This window comes from Pinus tabuliformis, chromosome 2_1 (genome assembly GCF_031772625.1).
Source record: "Pinus tabuliformis cultivar Carrire ecotype Pingquan chromosome 2_1, CPIR1, whole genome shotgun sequence".
NCBI lineage: Eukaryota > Viridiplantae > Streptophyta > Pinopsida > Pinales > Pinaceae > Pinus > Pinus tabuliformis.
In genome coordinates, this window is record NC_142299.1 from 153471592 (window position 1) to 153486552 (window position 14961).

A 14961-nucleotide genomic window follows, 5' to 3' on the forward strand; every position below is an offset into this window, starting at 1 on the left:
AACAATCTTTCCTTATGAGAGAGAATTCAGTTCATCAAAAGTACATCACAATATTCGAACCAAGATTCCAAATTTCTGACCTCATTAAATGGCATGTCAAACTAGTCAAAGAAGAAAGAATATGGTCAACACTGGTCAAAGTCAGGTCTGCAGCAAAAGGGCTGAATTTTGGCCTGAGGTAGCTTTGAACAGGAGGGCCAAAATTCAGTCAAATCCCCAATCAACGAACTAGTCAAAAGTCTTGGACAAAGGACAGAATTGACCTGTGGTTAATGGACCCAGAACAGAGATATATATGCAGTAAAACAGAGTCAACAATCCAGAGTCAAAGTCTCGGTCAAACAAAAGCAAACTCTCCAAAGTGAACGCTGGTCAAATAGAAGAATAGAAGGCTGGTTAATGCAGAACAGAAAATCTCCTCCTTCACACGTGTGACCTTCTTCTTGTGATTTAGATCGAAGGATGTGATGTGAAGTGATGCCAAATGAGGGTCAACGAAATCTTATTTATATGTAACTTAGGAGGAGGGTCTTGACCTTGGGGTCAAACCCATTCATCAAGTGGGGCTGACTTGTCCACATTAGGCCAACTTGGTCAACAACAAAACTATGAATTTTCTCCATCAATTTGCCAATGAAAATACCAGTGTTGATAATATCGCCGAGATATCGGCGATATTTGGAAATATCGCGATATTTTCGGCAAGCCGAAATATCGCCGACCAAATATCGCGATATTTTAAGGTTTCGAAAATATCGCGCGATTTCCGAAATATCGCCGATATTTCGGAAAATATCGCGCGACGATGGAAAATACCGCCCGGTGACAGTGAAAACTTTCCGCATGGCCTATAAAATTCGGTTTTTGGTTTTTTTCATGTCATTTTGTTTTTCTGAGCGCTGGAGAAGGAATGTGGTTGCTGCCAAGGAGGGTTTGAACGTTCCATAGCCATTATTGCCAATTTGCCACCAACAACGAAGATTTCTCTAAGCTGCAAGTGCCAAGAACAGTGAGACAATCTCATTCTTCCCTACAATCATTTTGCTTGATTTTTGTTTTCCATTTCAAAATACAAGGGTTTTAAATTTATCATCATAGTGTGTAGGAGAGAGATGCATTGAAACTCTTTGCAAAACATAGTGATTCATAATTTCATAGTGATTAATTTTATAGATTCATTAATAAGTGTTGGCATACGTAGTGATGAAGAATCTCCACCCCAAAACTCTACTTTGTCAATCAGATTGGGCTGCACATTCAACTGATATGGTGCTTGCAAAACACTAAGTTTCTCAATCCCAAGTTTTGTTTTCTTGCTTGCAACTAGTGGCCGGTGCTCAATATCAAGCACATCTTCTATACAAGCACAATAAATTTATAACATTTCACATAAAACTTGCAAGCACAGGAAAGTTGATGGGGCTTCCTATCAATTGAGAATCTGAGATGACTCTAGCATCATACCATGCCTGCCAAAGAGGAGTCACATGAACATTATTTTGAATTAAGATAGCAAATCATTAAGCAAGAAAGTGGAATCTGTTGCCAAATAATACTGCACTGCTATTTGTAACTTTTAACTTTGCCTCCTTATCCCTCTCTCTTCCTCACTGTTTCACTTGCAGCTTCGAGAAACATTGTTTACAACTTTACAGTGGTATAATACATCTAAACAGTGGCCAGAAAACTAATTAACAGTCACCATAATATATTGAGAAATCATTTGCATTCATTTGTTAGTCAGTGAGTCACTGTTTAGCATTTTTTTCATAAATTTTTAGGATTGACATGCAAGTTTCAGCGTTTAATATGAATGATTTGGATCTCTGGTAATAAGTTAACAATGGTAAAATTTGGCTTTTAAAGTCTCTATAAATTAATGAAGAAATAAATCTAATTCATAAGGAACCTTGTCTGAAAGACTGGTGTCATACAAGTGAATTTTGGAGGACTGTTTGTTGAATACCGAGGTGTGATAATGCACCTACAGCAGTGGTATAATTAAGTAACAGTGATATAATAAGTAATATACAGTCACCTCATTTCCTTGGCATATCATTTGCATTGTTAGGCTCTTTCATTGCTTGGCATCTTTGGTTAAAGTGGCAATTATTGCATGATACAAGCTCACTGCCCTCTTAAGTCTGCTCTTTTTTTCATGCCCATTGCAAAATTGCAAATTTGCAAATAATGTAGCAAAAAAAGTTAAAACTGTTTTGTAAAATGATGTGGTTATTTGTAATTTTGTATTACTTATTAAGTTACTAATTCCAAATTTTTTTTGGTGCTCTAGGTTTCCTTTTGAGTTAGCCCACTACAAAATACAAATATGCCAAAAACCTTGGACCCATTTTGGGAGTATGGGAGCCCTGATGGTGGGACAAATCATGCATATCTTACATGCAAATTGTGTGGGACCAAGATGACAGGTGGGATTACACGACTGAAATACCATCTTGCTAGACTCAGTGGACATGATGTTGGGGTTTGTACAGTTTCTAGTCCGGATCTTATACAAAAAGCTCTTGAGGCAATTGAAGAAAAGGACAAAAAGAAGGAAGAGGCGGAAAGAAACAAAGCTGAACGTGTAGGTAGATCTTTCGGGATATCTTCTCCTGATTTTGGTGTTGAGGGTAGTGAGCCTAGTGGCCCTAGTGGGAGGAGCTCCACAACTGGCACACCATCACGTGCTACTGCTAGTGTGAGTGCGAGGTCATCATTTTTTGTTCCACGAACAGGAGCTGGAGCACAACCTGGCATAAAATCACTTGTTAAAAAGAAGGAGAAGCAAGAAGCAAATAGAGTCATGGGGAGGTGTATTTTCTGGAGCGACTTACCTCTCAGCATCACCAAAACCAATCCATTTTGGCAGCCAATGTGTGATGCTATTGTTGTTGTGGGCCTAGGGTACAAAAGTGCCACATATGAGGAGTTGCGGGGGCCAATTCTTCAAGCAGAAAAACATGACATCAACTCTAGATTGGCAAAGTTGAAAAAGACATGGGAAGTTACTGGATGCACAATGATGTTTGATGGTTGGACAGATAGGAAGGGTAGGACCCTTCTAAATTTCTTGGTACATTGTCCTAAAGGTACCATGTTTATTAAATCGTTGGATGCATCAGAACATCTCAAAGATGCAGCAACGATATGTGAGTTGTTAGATGGGTTCATTCGGGAGATTGGTGTGTAGAATGTGGTGCAAATCATAACAGACAATGCAACTAATTATGTGTCTGCCGGCAGAATGCTTATGGAGAGGCATCCCACATTGTTCTGGACTCCATGTGCAGCACATTGTCTCGATTTGTTGCTTGAGGATATGGGGAAACTCTCCTTCATCAAGGAGGCAGTTGATATGGCTAGGAGCATCCACAAGTTTATTTATAACCATGCTTTTGTTCTTAGCCTTATGAGGAGGTTCACTAGAAACAAGGAGTTGCGGCGTCCTGCCATCACACGTTTTGCCACAACCTTTATTACTCTTCAGTCTTTGCTTCGATGTCAGTTCGAGTTGAAGCAAATGTTTGTGTCTGGTGATTGGCGTAATTGTAGATACGACAGGAGACCTGATGGGAAAGCCATTGCAAAAATGGTGTACTCTGAGACATTTTGGCATGGAGTAGAAGAAGCATGTGCAGTTAGCAAACCTATAGTAAAGGTTCTTAGATTGGTGGATGGAGAGAAGCCTGCAATGCCTTATTTGTATGAGGACATGGATAGGGCCAAGGAGGCCATTCGTTCCTATTATGCAGACAAGGGTTCTACTGGCCTTGATAGGCAGATGATGTTATGGGATGTGATCGATAGTCGGTGGACAGGGATGCTTCATCGACCCATTCATGCAGCAGCACTCTTCCTCAACCCCGCATTTTCATACAAATGCAACTTTGATTTTGATGGCGAGGTGATGGAAGGGCTCCATTCCTGTATTCAGAGGATGGTACCTGATGCTGAGCTTCGTAGCAACATCAATCGTGAGATACAGTCTTATCGAGATTGTGTTGGCCTATTTGGCTTTGATGATGCTATTAGGGAAAGGACCCTCTTAATGCCACGTAAGTGACAAGTCATCACTCATTAGAAATTAGAATTTTAAATTTAATTATGTTTTAATTTTTAAGTTTTTGAATTTTTTATTTCATTATTTTGTTGTAGATATTTGGTGGCGAAACTATGGTGCAAGGGCACCAAATTTGCAAAAATTGGCCATACGAATCTTGAGTCAAACATGTAGCTCTTCAGGGTGTGAGCGCAATTGGAGTGTATTTGAGAAAATACACGCCAAAAAGCGCAACAGGTATAACTTTGAGCTCAAGCCTTCAGTTGAGCAATTACACTTATTGTACAGTGAAAAAATCGTGCGGGGTAGAGCTCAACTGAAGGCTTGAGCTCAAAGTTATACCTGTTGCGCTTTAACTGAGAGACTTGTACAACGAGCCAATCAATTTGCGACACATAGAGGAATTAATCATATCAGAATCACAATCACGAATCTTCTTCAAATTTGTCACCATAGGAGTGTCCATGGACTTGCAATTCATCATGCCAAAATTCTGAAGGATCTTAATAGTATACTTGCCTTGTCCAATAAAGATTCCATTAGGTTTTTGACAAATTTCCAATCCCAAATAGTAATGCATAAGACCTGTTACCCACCACATGTGGGTAGTATGTATTTGAGAAAGTTTTTCTCCTAAATAGTCCTCAGCTGGCAGCCAAAAACTTCTTGCAGCCACCAAATAGCTCGATGTGTCATCGTCTCTACCACTTGAGCCAGCCATGTGGTCCCTCAACCACTTGTCATGATTGTATGTTTGAAGGTGGGCCTCCCAACCCCAATGGTCTAGATTTTCATTCGTATAGTTGAGTAATTTTCCTTACTTGTCATGGGCACTTTCAGGCATGGATTGGTGGGGCGATTCGGCAGAAAGAGTGGGTTAGGTTTGTATTCTTGTCTCCACTGCCCGATATCATGGTTACTATTGTATCCTAGTCCCGTAGGATCTCCTTTACTGGCCATTAGCTTTAGGGTTGGCACTACATGAGAAATCCTAATTTTGGTTGCATGGTCCTGCTTCCCGATACCACCTACATCACTCCCCTTCCACTCATTTTAGCCCCATTCATCTCTTTTCCCACTCGCATCCACATGTGTCCAGTGGGTCCACATAGTCTTAGCCTCCCCCTCCACTTGTCCACACCTTGGGTCGGGCCTAGAACAATGCCCCGAAGGTTGATGTAGCTAAAAAGAAAAGAAAAAGCAAAAATTGGCCACTCTCAACAGGAAATGTATTACAAGATGCAAAAGATGGTTGGGACATACAAATTTAGCACATGGGCAAAAGCCAAATATGAGCTCTACCCCTTATCCATGGCCATCACCCTAGTTCCTATGGGGCCTAGATGAGCCCACTCTATAATTATGGAACCCATGATTGTTCCAACCTTTGCTGAGCGATGAACTGCCCCACCATAAGGGGGTATCCACTGTGACATATTACACATCATGCTCTCATCCCATGGGGCCCCGAGTAGTTATGAAGAAAAATCAATCAAAGGCAAAAGGCATATGAAGAAGGGTGCAAAAACAAAAGCCGAGGTAACTTATGTACCATGATTTGTTCCCTCCTACACTCATACACCCAAGTGTGGGCTTCCCTTATTATAGCTACTTGTGTACCATGACATGTGGTCTGGATGATTTCCCCTGTATCCCACTCTACTCCATTTTATATCACTGCCACCTACCATTTGAGGGTTGTGCCATCGACATGTCACCGCCTTTAGAGGTTGAAACCACCTAATAGAGTCCTTGGAGACGCTTGTACATGCCAAAGCCCACTATGGAAGGGCATGCCACCATGAAGTGCCCCATTGGTTCCATGACTTGTAAGCTATTTTACTTGATTATTCTAATGGCTTGTTATATTGGAGGGCAAGGGGACACATTGGATCTTATGCATGATTGCAAGGGGGTCTCCATTTGGGGCTTGGTGTCCCTATACAAGGTCCTAGCCCTCCAGAGGGCCACATTGGCCCTTTTAGGGTGAGCGTTGAGATCCATGGGTTGCCAGCAAAGATTACTTTGTAATATTCCTAATTAGCCATGGCTAATTGGAATATTCGATTTTGCTCAATTTTGCCTTCTATAGTTATTTATAAATAAAAAGGTGAGGAAAGGGGGGCATAACTCACTTTTTGAATAAAGTCACTCCCTAGTAGCACAATGTTGTAACTTAAAAGGGGAGCCAAGGGGGCCAAAGGACCACATAGAGTAGGGGCCCACGTGGACACTTGGAGGGACTGCGCAGATGGAGAGAAGCACGTGGCAAGAGAGAGGCTATGTTGGAGGAGGTGGGCCTTAGGGTTTTGAGAGAGGCCAATGCTATAAAGGAGAGAGGAGCCTCCTCATTTTGGCATTCGATTATGAGCATTTGAGCTAGTCACTTCGACTCAAAGCACGCTGGTTGTTTAGCCTGTCTGCAGCACTGTTTAGTGCATCAAGTGTCTCCATTCGGAGATCTCACCCTTAGCCCCAGGGGACTTCGAGTGCCTGCTCGGGCAAGGTAGTTTCATCAGTCTTTTGCAGGAGGATCGATCTTTGGAGTTGAGGAGGAACTGAGCATTTGATGACTGCACAGTCTTGAGAGAGGAGGACGCAGTTTCTTTTGGTAGGAGCTTCGGATTGAGTTTATGTGGAGGATTTGAGCTGGGGGATTGAGCAAGGGATCAACCCTTGCATATTGGAGGATTTTTGGCAGAGTTTCGGGCAGAGTTTTGGAGGGTTCTATTTAGTGGCAGCGCAGAGCCTTGAGGGATAGCGTAGATCCTCAAGGGGGTGATTTTCGAGGGTCAGCGATTTCAAAAAAGCTTTCTGGACTTTTCTAGGTTTATTGAGCAAAGGTTGATTCCAGAGTTTCGGCATTTTCTGAGGAGGGGAACAACCCCAAATCCTCATTTGATTCCAGCAATAGCAGCAGCACAACAATTCTCCGACAGCTTGGACGCAGTTCTGAGAGAGGCCATTCCCTTACCATTCTAAGTGTATTTCTTCACTTGCCTTGTGCAAGTCGAGGTGCTATCTTTCTGATCACCTCCTGTACTCTTTCCATTACTCAGTATAATAAAATGGCTTAGCATTTCTCTCTGCATTTCTTGAGTATCTGCTTATATTCCATGTATACATTATTGTATGTTGCACTACTGTTATTTTTATCTCTTGAGAGTCCATCTCTGGTTGGGGTTTGCTTGTGTTTGAGTGATATCCCTAAAAGGGGATATTACAGTGGTATCAGAGCATAGATCTGGCTCAGCCTGTGGAGCTAGCAGTCTATGACACCGAGGGAGAAGCCCTACATCTATTACAGAGGTAGGAAATACAGAGATATTGAGCGTAGGTTGGAGAACACCTACGGAGAGGGAGACTGTGTTCGGGTGGTGGACACAGAATAGGAGCCTGTGGTGAACACAGAACAGGAGGAGCCTGTGGTGGACGCAGAACAGGAGGATCTGATGGCAGATGAGGACGGGAAGAGATTTGCGGACATGCTCCTCAAATCAGTGCAGGATCTGTCGAGGCAGATCGAGGTGATGGGGCAGAGATTCACGGCAGTGGAGGCTAGACAGCGTGAAAACCCACAGGTTTTCCAGGTTGGTGAGGGATCGAGTACATCCCACCATTTTCCAGAGCAGGGTGCCACTCAGCGTGATACTACTCAGCAGATGGCCTCACATGCCCCTACACGCTCTACCATGCCCACTTTCCTAGGAGCAGACACAGGGGCCGGAGCCTAGCAGGAGGCAGAGCCCGGTCATATGGGCGATTATTTTGCAGAGTACCAGGCCTATGGGCAGGAGTTCAAGGATGCTCTCTCATTCAGAGACTTTGTTCAGCTCCAGCGGGATAGTAGACCCCGCGACCATCACAGAGGATACCGGCATTATCATGATGGAGACACCCACCGCACAGCTAGTAGATTCCACTTGCCTACGTTTGATGGTTCATCAAACAGTTCGGCAAAGTCTTGGGTGGAGAAGCTGGACATCTATTTCCAGCTTAACCAGATGTCGGAGACAGAGGCCATCAAGGTGGCGACATTACATTTGGATGGTGAGGCCCAGGACTGGTGGTTCCATGGGTTGGTTACACTCGGACACTCCATAGTGACGACATATGCCGAGTTCACCAGGAGATTAATGGAGAGGTTTGACCGGAGGGATCCAGAACAGTACTTTACTGAGCTGACAAGGCTCAAACAGACCGGGAACCCAGAGACCTAAATTGCAGACTTCTTGAGGGTTTCAGTGATGGTGCCAGATCTATTCGCGGCACGGAGGATCTAAATGTTTGTTAAGGGGTTAGCAAAGCCACTTCGGGGTCTAGTCAGATCCACTAGACCAGCCACACTCCAAGATGCTATTAGCAGGACCCGGGACTTACAGAATGCCTTACCCAGGACCTGGACACCTTACCCCCAGAGACAGGCTTTCCAGCCTAAGGGGAAGGACATGAGGATTCTGCCTCCAAAGGGGAATCCAAGACGAGCACAGATTGATGATGATGCCAGGAGGGAGCTGAAGAAGAAGCGGTTGTGCTTTACCTGTCAAGAGCCGTGGGCACCGAGACATAGATGTGCTGTTGGCAAAGCACATTTTATTGAAGTCTTCTCCAAGAGCAGCGGGGAAGAGGATGAGGAGGATGATGTGGAGGCAGGAGATAGTCATGTTGCGCACGATCCTTTGCCACCTCCACCACCAGCAACAGGTGGTGCAGCTTTTGCACCTATCGGAGGGAACCATGCAGCATTGCGAGGAGTTCCCAAGTATTTGATGTTGCGCATACGGGGGACAGTACGTGGCCAGCGAGTATCAGTTTTGGTTGACAGTGGGGCAACCCACAACTTCATCGATGCACAGATGGTTGAGCGGAGAGGCATACAGACAGAGAGCTTCGATGGATTTTCAGTTTTGGTCCCAGGAGATCAGACCATGGTGTGTGCTCGTTATGTCCCAGAGTTATCAGTGATGATGGGCACCTACACACTGACTGACCACTTTTTCGTGGTCAATATTCCGGACACCAACATGATACTGGGTGTTCAGTGGCTTATCACTCTAGGGAAGGTCACGACAGATTGGAAGGCCCTAGAGATGGAGTGGGATGATGAGAAGACGGGGAGGCATGAGAAGATACGAGGACAACACACATTTCCGCCTCAGACTGTTTTGGCTCATCGGATGGAGGCAGTCTTCCGGAAGGAAGACGTAGAGTGGGCAGTTGAGCTGCGTGCATCAGAGGCGGGGACTACAGGGCAGAGGGTGCACCCAGAGATACAATCCATCCTTGACCAGTATGCCACAGTGCTTGGGGAGATTCCGCCGGGACAGCCACTAGACCGAGGGTTTGAGCACACCATTGAGCTTGAGCAGGGCATACAGGCAGTGATTACTACCCCCCATAGGCATCCCAAGGCCTATCTGGATGAGATTGAGCGGGCCATTCAGGAGTTGTTGGCTCTTGGGCACATTCGACCGAGCATGAGTCCTTTTGCTTCTTTCGTGGTGTTGGTGAAGAAGAAGGACGACACATTGAGGATGTGCATTGACTACAGGGCCCTGAACAAGAAGACCCTGAAAAACAGATACCCCATACCCAAGATCGATGAGTTGATGGATGAGTTGAGAGGAGCACGGTTCTTCTCAAAGATTGATTTGAGATCTGGGTACCATCAGATTCGCGTGAGGGAGTAGGACATTCCCAAGACCGCCTTCAGGTGTCACTATGGGCACTTTGAGTTTTTGGTGATGCCCTTCGGGCTAACCAACGCCCCAGCTACATTCCAGTCCTGCATGAATCACATCTTCCGTAGTCACTTAAGGAAGTTTGTGTTGGTGTTCTTTGATGATATCCTCATTTACAGCAGGACTTGGGAGGAGCATCTCCAGCACATTGAGACAGTGTTACGTATCTTGGAGGAGCAGCAGTTTTGTGCCAAGCTCTCCAAGTGTGAGTTTGGGTTGACGGAGATGTTGTACTTGGGACACATCATAGGGGTGGACGGAGTGAGAGTCCACCAGGAGAAGATCATGGCCATCAGAGATTGGCCGGAGCCGAGGAACATGACAGAACTTTGGGGATTCATTGGCATTTGTACTTACTACCGGAAGTTCGTCAAGAGTTTCTCACAGCTTGCTGCACCCCTGACAGATCTGACGAGGAAGGGGGCATTCAGTTGGTCAAATACAGCACAGCGAACCTTTGACAAGCTCAAGGAGGTTGTGAACAATTGCCCAGTGCTTGCATTGCCGGATTTTACGTAGCCATTTGTTTTGGAGTGTGATGCGTCGGGAGAGGGGATCGGCGTAGTGTTGATGCAGGGAAGTCACCCTATAGCCTTTGAGAGCCGGAAGCTCCTTCCGCACGAGAGGTTGTATTCTATATACGACAAGGAGATGTTGGCCATTATGCATGCATTGGCCAAGTTCCGACAGTATTTAGTGGGTAACAGATTCAGGGTGAGGACTGATCACAACAGCCTCAAGTTCTTTTTGGCGCAGAAAAAGCTACAGGAGAGGCAGCAAAAGTGGATCAGTCAGATCCAAGCGTATGACTTTGACATTGAGTATGTCAAGGGTAAGAACAACGTGGTAGCAAATGCCCTTTCACGTAGAACAGCCACGTTGTCTCTTATGAGCTTGGACACAGACTAGAGGGCTCGACTCTTAGTAGAGTACTCTAAGGACAGATTTGCATGTGAGGTTCTGGATGGGCAGGTGGCGGATGACAAGTACAGGGTGGTCGATGAGATCATCTACTATAGGTACCAGATCTTCTTGACTGAGGGATATCAGCTCAAGAAGAAGATACTCCAGGCATCACATGATTCACCATTGGCAGGCCATCAGGGGTTTACCAAAACCTACAGGGCCATTAGAGAGAGGTTCTCATGGAAGGGCCTCAAGGAGGACGTACTCCAGCATATCCGGGGGTGCGACATTTGCCAGAGGAACAAGGGGGAGATGAGCCATCCCGCAGGATTATTGCAGCCTCTTCCCATTCCGGAGGGGAAATGGGAGTGTATTTTGATGGACTTCATCACAGGGTTGCCCATGGTACAGGGCAAGGATTGTATCTTTGTCGTCGTTGATCGACTGACAAAGTACGCACATTTTTTGCCATACCCGCACACTACACAGCAGCGCAGGTAGCCGAGTTGTTCTTCAGAGAGGTCTTCAGCCTACATGGTCTTCCTAAGACCATCACTAGTGACAGGGAAAGCCATTTCATGGGCGGGTTTTGGCAAGAGCTTTTCCGATTGGTGGGGACAGAGTTGACACCGAGTACCAGTTATCACCCACAGACAGACGGGCAAACAGAGATAGTTAACAAGTGGCTGGAGGGCTACTTGCGTAACTATGTCAGTGGGCAGCAGCGAGCATGGCTGAAGTGGCTACATCTAGGGGAGTACTGCTACAACACTACACATCACATGTCCATTAGTATGTCACCATTCTATGCTTTGTATGGATATCATCCTTTATCTTTCACTGACGTGATGTTTGGTGCTAGCAAGGCTCCGAGAGCCAAGATTTGGATCCAAGAGAGTCAAGATATTCTCCGAGCTCTCAAGGATAATATGGCTACAACGCAGAACCAGCAGAAGTTGTATGTTGATAGGGGTCGGGTGGAGAGACAGTTTGAGGTAGGGGACTTGGTCTACCTATGATTACAGCCATACCGACAGTCGTCACTGAAGCAGAAGGGGGCTGAGAAGCTCAAGCCCCACTTTTATGGGCCATACAGGGTGATACGCAGGATTGGACAGGTTGCGTATGAGTTGGAGCTGCCCCAAGGCAGTAAGATTCATAACGTTTTTCATGTATCATGCCTGAAGAAGGCATTGGGGCAGCAGGTGACAGTGACAGATGAGCTACCACCCATGGATGATGAGGGGCATTTGGGGTTGCAGCCAAAGGCTATTATTGATACCAGGGAGAGGCAACTGCGGAGCAGGACGGTCCGGGAATTCTTGGTGAGGTGGAAGAATTTACCAGATGAGGATGCCACTTGGGAGAGTGAGAAAATTTTGTAGAATCCGTCACTTCAGTTGCTTGAGGACAAGCAACATTTTGCCGGGGAGACTATAATATTCCTAATTAGCCATTGCTAATTGGAATATTCGATTTTGCTCAATTTTGCCTTCTATAGTTATTTATAAATAAAAAGGTGAGGAAAGGGGGACATAACTCACTTTTTTAATAAAGTCACTCCCTAGTAGCACAACGTTGTAACTTAAAAGGGGAGCCAAGGGGGCCAAAGGACCACGTAGAGTAGGGGCCCACGTGGACACTTGGAGGGACTGCGCAAATGGAGAGAAGCATGTGGCAAGAGAGAGGCTACGTTGGAGAAGGTGGGCCTTAGGGTTTTGAGAGAGGCCAACGCTATAAAGGAGAGAGGAGCCTCCTCATTTTGGCATTCGATTATGAGCATTTGAGCTAGTCACTTCGACTCAGAGCACGCTGGCTGTTTAGCCTGTCTGCAGCACTATTTAGTGCATCGAGTGTCTCCATTCGAAGATCTCACCCTTAGCCCCGGGGGACTTTGAGTGCCTACTCGGGCAGGGTAGTTTCATTAGTCTTTTGCAGGGGGATCGATCTTGGGAGTTGAGGAGGAACTGAGCATTTGATGACTGTGCAGTCTTGAGAGAGGAGGACGCAATTTCTTTTGGTAGGAGCTCCGGATTGAGTTTATGTGGAGGATTTGAGCTGGGGGATTGAGCAAGGGATCAGCCCTTGCATATTGGAGGATTTTTGGCAGAGTTTCGAGCAAAGTTTTGGAGGGTTCTATTCAGTGGCAACGCAGAGCCTTGAGGGATAGTGTAGATCCTCAAGGGGGTGATTTTTGGGGGTCAACTATTTCAGAAAATATTTCTGGGTTTTTCTGGGTTTATTGAGCAGAGGCTGATTCCAGAGTTTCAGCATTTTCTGAGGACGGGAATAGCCCCAAATCCTCATTTGATTCCAGCAGTAGCAGTAGCACAGCAGTTCTCCGGCAACTTGGACACAGTTCTGAGAGAGGCCATTCCCTTACCATTCTGAGTGTATTTCTTCACTTGCCTTGTGCAAGTCGAGGTGCTATCTTTTTTATCACCTCCTGTACTCTTTGCATTACTTATTATAATAAAATGGCTTAGCATTTCTCTCTGCATTTCTTGAGTATCTGCTTATATTCCATGTATACATTATTGTATGTTGCACTACTGTTATTTTTATCTCTTGAGAGTCCATCTCTGGTTGGGGTTTGCTTGTGTTTGAGTGATATCCCTAAAAGGGGATATTACATACTTCATGGATCCCCAATGTCGCTCATTGATTACTCGTGTTCTACCTTTTGGATGAGGATGATTCCCCTGGTTCACCATGCCTAGTCGGCTCCACAGTTGAACCATACACTTGGCAGATGTTCTAGTGTCCAAAAGATGTCTCCCGCTACAAAGGGAGGGCTTATATCATCATTATATCCCTTACAAATGGTCTATAGGCATATTCGATCCATTTGGAGACCCATGAGGATGCCCTTGTGCCCCCACAACCACTTGGGAACCACAGGTTCTCGCTTGGAAAACAAGGGGTGAACCACTTGTCCACTATGTTTGGAGTCCATTTCTTCATCATGGCACCCCTTAGACTTCATTAGGCCTCCTCAAAGGCCCAACAACTCACTTTGTTGATCATTCGACCCTCTTGGCAGGCTTATTCTTGTATAGATGAACTATTTGGTGGGCTTGTCACCAAAAGTATTGTTATTATGCACATTATTTTATTTTAGGGGCTAAATTAGGCCAAATCAACTAAATCAAACTCATTAGAGATTGTATAAATAGATGAGAGGTGATTCATTCTCTCATGATCACTTGGATTGGGTTATTCTCTCTTGTGAGATTTTCACTATACCTTTTGGAGGACGAATTTGGATGATATGAATGAATTTTGATGGTTGGATCTTCATTCTCGTCTTAGAGCTTCACTATTGGCATAATATGATGGTTGGATATACTCTTTTACACATATAAGTGATATTTTCATGTCTATTCTTGTTATTTATTGTTTTTCTTATGCGAAATTGTGGAAATATTGATCTTTTGTAGTGTTGCATCATTTCATGTATCCCATGTGAATGGGTAAATGTTCTTAGATATTGTTTCGATTGAACACATCTTGATAAGCCATCGATTATCGCAAATTGAAGTATAAATTCTTGTAGCAGCTGCTCTTATGCCCTAATTGCCATGTGAAGTTGTCTAGAAGGCTCCTTGATTGGGTGTAATTCCTCTAAATCATAAATTTCATCTTGACTCCATCTTCCCTAAAAGATAAGCCATTGATCCTTCCATAGGTGCTCATTTTAAAAAAGAAATCATCTCACTTTCCCCTCTTTCTCTAGGTCTAGCATTCATAGGTCACCTAGGGCATCACTTTTCAAAAGATTTCGCCATCCAAAGAATTCGATATCTTACCCACAACTACGTTGGTGTGTCCTCTAGAAGCCCTCCAATTTTGAACCAATTCCGACAGTGGAATCTTGAGATATTTTAGGCCCTAGCTTGAAGGTCGATTCTTGCCCTTGGTTTCCCATTGGCTAGTAACCTCATTGGGATCATAGCATCAAATCATCAAAAGAAGGTTCTTTCTTTGATCCCCTTATTTTCCCTAATTAGGTCAAGTACATCTTTGGTTGATCAACTCCATATGCTTGAACTAATTTCAGGTCCACTTGGCCTTTTGTGGTTTGCAGCTTGTTGACTCCAATTTCACAAAGATCACATAAACACCAAGTCTTCATAAATACCTCCAGGTCTAGGAATCATTTTGTCAATGCATACTCTCAAAACCTAGCCCTAAGGGTCTTCTTGGCCCTTCCTAGACAACCCACCACCTTGCTTTCAAAGCAAGCAAGCC

The 14961-nt window shown here is 44.7% G+C and overlaps 1 protein-coding gene across 1 annotated transcript in view; it reads right to left on the reverse strand.

The window, feature by feature from the left end:
* LOC149199199 (developmentally-regulated G protein 2-like) overlaps positions 1 to 14961 on the reverse strand; it is a 216056-nt gene that overhangs the window by 22346 nt on the left and 178749 nt on the right. The window lies entirely within an intron of this gene.